We start from the raw sequence: 6,124 nt of genomic DNA, 5'->3' as shown, positions 1-6,124 counted from the left end.
TTATATCCGTATAACTACTTATCTATATAATATAATAATACTGTTTTATATCCAGATAACTACTTCTCTATATAAATATAATAATACTCTCTTTTATATCCATATAACTACTTATGTATATAATATAATAATACTGTTTTATATCCATATAACTACTACTCTATATAAATATAATAATACTGTTTGATATCCGTATAACTACTTATCTATATAATATAATAATACTGTTTTATATCCAGATAACTACTTCTCTATCATATAAATATAATAATGTCTCTTTTAACATCATATAACTTACTTATGTATATAATAATTGTTTATATTACGCACCAAGCTATATAATAATACTGTTTTGATATCCATATAACTACTACTCTATATAAAATGTAATTGCGTTTTTTTATATCCATGCCTAACTATCTGTATAAATATAATAATACTTGTGTTTATATCACGTAGCACTTTTCTTGTCTATATAAATATAATAATACTGTTTTTATATCCGTATAACTTCTTGTGATATATAATATAATAATACTCTCTTTTTATATCTATATAACTACTTATGTATATAATATAATAATACTGTTTTATATTCATATAACTACTTCTCTATATAAATATAATAATACTGTTTTATATTCATATAACTACTACTCTATATAAATATAATAATACTGTGTTTTATATTCATATAACTACTTCTCTATATAAATATAATAATACTGTTTTATATTCATATAACTACTACTCTATCAGTGTGACAGCTAGATCAACTGATTGAACACTCACAAATCTTGGGTGTGGTTTGATTTGTTTCAAATTACGCTTACCAAGCTATACAATGAGCTACCTGTGCTCTCCAAACACGGGTATCAAAACCCGTTTTTTTAGCGTTGTTAGTCCACAGACGTTGTGATGTGTCACTGAGCGGCTCTTAAGTGTATTGAAAAACGAGCAAATATTTACACAGTTATATTCGTATTTCACTTTTTGCTATTCATTCTAATTTACTTGGGAGTCTGAAAAGCGAGATGTAACTTTTCACAGCCCTTGTACATACGGGTATTTCAACCGAATTCGACAGTTTATTGTCTATTTATCGATTAGTAACAATAACTGTCTTTATTAGATCGCTGATGATCTGATCGGCGTGATGGTGGATTACCAGTTTGCCCTTTACTCTCACGATACAAATCACTCTTTTAACATAGTTAGATATCCACTTTGTATACGTTTGAAAATATGGGTGTTCAGTGCCACCTTGTGTTGAGGATAGAATGAAGGTATAACTCGACAGTAGCGCAGCTCAGAGCATCTCTTAAGCAATAATCCTCGCTTACTGCGTCAATAGTCGAGAGTTGGGGCTGGGAGGACAATACTCTAGGATCGCTTACACTTTAGAAAGTTCTGTCCAAAACAACTCTTGTCTTCAAACTGAGAGGAACGTTGATATACGAAGTGTACGGTAGATATGTCTGTTGTTACATTAGGCCCTGTACTGTCATCTGGTTTGCTTAGGTCAACTATCATTATCTTTACTTTAAGTCCAACTGTGACGTCTGTTACGAGCCCGACTGTAATGTCTGTTACATTAAGATCCAACTGTGATGTCTGTTACATTAGGTAACTGTAATGTCTGTTACATTAGATCTAGTGTCTGTTACATTAAATTTAACTGTAATGTCTGTTACATTAGATCTAACTGTGATGTCTGGTACATTAGCATCTTAACTATGGTGTCTGTTACATTAGATCTAACTGTGATGTCTGTTACATTAGGTGTAGCTGCCATGTCTGTGGTTCATTAGGTCTAACTTCATGTCTGTTACATGGGTTGTAGCTGTCATGTGTACAGTAGGTCTAACTGTCATGTCTTACATCAGGTGTAGCTGTCATGTCTGTTAAATTAGGTCCAACTGTCATGTCTGTTACATTAGGTCTAAACTATTGTGTATGCTAGGCTCGGCATGGCCAGGTGGGTTAAAGCGTTCAGCTCATAATCTGAGGGTCACGGGTTTGAATACCCGTCGCACCTACATGCTCGCCCTTTCAGCCGTGGGGCGTTATAATGTGACAATCAATCCCACTATTTCGTTGGAAAAAGAGTAGCCCAACAGTTGGCGGTGGGGATGATGATTAGCTGTTTCCCTCTAGTCTTACACTACCAAATTAGGAACAGCTAGCGCAGATAGCCCTTGTGTAGCGAGATTAAAAAACAAAAACAAATCTGTGTTTGTTACATTAGGTCCAACTGTGATGTCTCTTACACTAGGTCTTGCTGTCATATCTGTTACATTAGCTCTAACTGTCGTGTCTTTTTCATTTAGTCCAACTGTCATGTCTATCATGTCTATGGTACATCTTTTTTAACAGGCGTTAATTAAGATAACCATAATGTAGCTATGGTACATCTGGTTTATCAGGAGTTAAGTAAGATAACTATAATGTAACTGTGGTACATCTGATTTATCAGGAGTTAAGTAAGATATAACCATAATGTAACAGTGGTACATCTGGTTTATCAGGAGTTAAGTAAGATAACTATAATGTAACAATGGTACATCTGGTTTATCAGGAGTTAAGTAAGATAACTATAATGTAACAATGGTACATCTGGTTTATCAGGAGTTAAGTAAGATAACTATAATGTAACAATGGTACATCTGGTTTATCAGGAGTTAAGTAAGATAACTATAATGTAACAATGGTACATCTGGTTTATCAGGAGTTAAGTAAGATAACTATAATGTAACAATGGTACATCTGGTTTATCAGGAGCTAAGTAATATAACGATAATGTTATAGTTTTTAGAACAATGTTTTTAACTGGATCACATTGTGTTTAAATACATAGTACTAACAATATCCTAATATAATTAACTTAATGCGCTTTTAGTGGATTATTAAAAGATATAGAAATATCGCATTTTCCTTTGAGAATTAATATTTTATCTGGTTTGTATAATTAAGTAAATAACTATAATGTGCTATGGTACATCTGGTTTTATCAGGATTAAGTAGATAACTATAATGTAACAATGGAAATTTTTATCTGGTTTATCAGGAGTTAAGTAAGATAACTATAATGTAACAATGGTACATCTGGTTTATCAGGGTTAAGTAAGATAACCATAATGTAACAATGGTACATCTGGTTTATCAGAGAGTTAAGTAAGATAACTATAATGTAACAATGGTACATCTGGTTCATCAGGAGTTAAATGATTATATTAATGCAACTTTGTCTGTTTATCAGGAGCTGAGTAAGATAACTATAGTAACAATGGTACATCTGGTTTATCAAGGAATTTAAGTAAATAACTATAATGGCAGCTATAATGGTACATCTGGTTCATCATGCCAGAGCTAAAAGTAAGATAACTATAATGTAACAATGGTACATCTGGTTCATCAGGAGTTAAGTAAGATAACTATAATGTAACAATGGCATCTGGTTTATCAGGAACTGAGTAAGATAACTATAATGTAACAATGGTACATCTGGTTATCAGGAGCTAAGTAAAATAACTATAATGGCAACAATGGTTCATCTGGTTTTAAATGTAGGTTGAGTAAAGAGTACTATAATTGTGGCATCTGGTTCATCAGGAGCTAAGTAGGATAACTGTTCGTGACAGTATGGAACATCTGGAATTCATGGCAGTAACCGCTGACGATAGCAGATGGAACATCTAGTTTATCAGAATTGAAATAACTATTCTGTAACAATAATTTTATCTGGTTTATCAAGTTAAGTAGATAACTATAATGTAACAATGGTTATCTGGTTCATCAGGAGTTAAGTAAGATAACTATAATGTAACAATGGTACATCTGGTTTATAGATCTGAGTAAGATAATTATAACGTAATTTTTGTCTGGTTCATGAATTTAAAGTAATATAACTATAATGTTATACTTTTTAAAACCATTTTTAACTGGATCACATTGTGTTTTAATACATCGTACTAACAATATCAAATATAATTAACTTACGCTTTAAGTGGGTTATTAAAATATATAGAAATATCGCATTTTCCTTTTAGATTAAATTTTTTTTTTGTTATTCTAGGCACTATATATATATATATATATATAGGTTATTATCTTGAAATATATATTCACAAACCATTTACTGATATAAAGAGACATAAACTAGTGATTTGTTTGTGTGATTGTGCTAGATGTTAGCGTTGTGTGTTTACTGGTAATTAGAGAGAATCTCGCGAGTTTTGTAACCGATTTTGCGACTTGTTAATTTTTATCTGCCTCAAAGTACAGGGTGGCCCGTAAGTCACTACCCATCCATATATCTTATGCATCCAGGGTGCCTGGTATTTTGGCCCACTTGTCACAATACGCTCTTCAAGTGTAAGTGGGCTTACATCGGCTCCATATATTCTATAATACATGCGTAATTGAATATAACATATTGATGGGTAGGTACTTACAGGCCACCCTGTACATAATATATATATTTAACGGTTTGTTGTTGTTGATTTTAGAGATGTTTACCCATGTGTTGATCATACTCTGTTTTTAACAGTAAATGCATCTGTTTCTCATATACCTTATTTTTCACCCTAATGCCGAATTTCTGGCCCTAAATTTTGGACCTGATTTTTGGGGTCGGCTTTGTGGCCGATCCTCCTTTCGAAATTTCTTTTCTTTTGAAAATTACCATAGGCGGTAATTTTGTCCCATCAAGCAAAGCACGTTAAGACTACAGTGAAACGTTGTTTCTGGAATTTCATTGGTTACCTAATTACAGTGAGTGGAGCCAATAACGAATGACATATTGATTCCATCTCTGTCGTTCTGCTTTGCTACAGAGACGCCAATGATCACACACAACATGCATGCTGACGCTGAAACGAGACTAAAATTATTTTGAAGAAACTTATCCTTCTTAAAATGGCCTCGCTTATTGGGCGGTAATAGCAAAACCCTCATTTTCAGAGCTGAAAAATTGGCCGCGGCTTATTCGGCCGGCTTATTAACCGGAAAATACGGTATGTAGTTAGTGAGTTCCGAGGTTATACCCACGATGTGCTCCCGGACATGCTTCGTATTTTCAGCTTCGCGGGTGGTTATAAAAGTAGCTGTTAATCCCCTGTTCGAGTAAAGACAGTACGGCGAGTTCCGTTAAATGTTTGCTTTTGTCCTAGTAATACGCTCTATAATAAAAGCAGCAAATTTTCGATTGTCCTGAACTGGTTTAGTTCACATGTTCTAAAGTCACATCTGTCAGCAATTAATAGACACTATGTGTGAAAAAGTTTACTCTACCTATGAATAACTAACTTAATATACCTCAGATTTCCAGAATGGGTAGTGATTGAGCAGTGTACGGGTTTCAGGGATTGTGGTTTGCACGTGAATTACGCTGGCGTCGATTTTTTTACTTTACGGTGCCGCTGCGAAGTGAGCCTTGAATCTGTTTGATGGGTCGGTTAGAGTCACGTGATGAAATACATTAACATAACTTTGGCGATATATGACGCCTCAGCATCTGATTATCTCACTGTTTTTTTTAAGGAAAGCGGTTACTAATACTGATAAAGATAAAATAACATCTACTATACACACAAATTACTGGTGGTATGGTTCATTTCGAGCAGATTTACTAATCACCTTGTCGTTCGTGGAATGCAAGCGAAAACAAAAAAAAGAATAATATATAAATAGAATTTAATACATTTGTGCTGGATTTCAGCGGTCAGTGACAGTTCAGGGAGACAATTAGAGACCGCTGCTGTTGTCCAGTAGATAACAAACCACGAACACAAAACGTTCCTCCTGTAATACACTCAAAATGTTCATTTTGGAATATAGAACAGTGACAGGCATTATACATTTTATTAAGGATAACAGGTTTTATCAGTACTAGAGTTAAGGTTCTAGTGTCGTCAGCGTTTGCGTATTATGGTAGCTTGATACGTAACATGTTTAGTAATACGCTGCTGGCCTCACACTAGTAATTGGTAATACGCTGGCTCACTGGTATTAGTAATACACTGCTGGCCTCAGCTATACAGTTGTTGGTGATGGCAACGGTGATGGGCTGTGACACCAGGTATTAGTAATACACTGCTGGCTAACACTAGTATTAGTAATGTTT

This window comes from Tachypleus tridentatus, unplaced genomic scaffold (genome assembly GCF_004210375.1).
Source record: "Tachypleus tridentatus isolate NWPU-2018 unplaced genomic scaffold, ASM421037v1 Hic_cluster_2, whole genome shotgun sequence".
NCBI classification, from domain to species: domain Eukaryota; kingdom Metazoa; phylum Arthropoda; class Merostomata; order Xiphosura; family Limulidae; genus Tachypleus; species Tachypleus tridentatus.
This window is presented reverse-complemented; position numbering follows the sequence as displayed.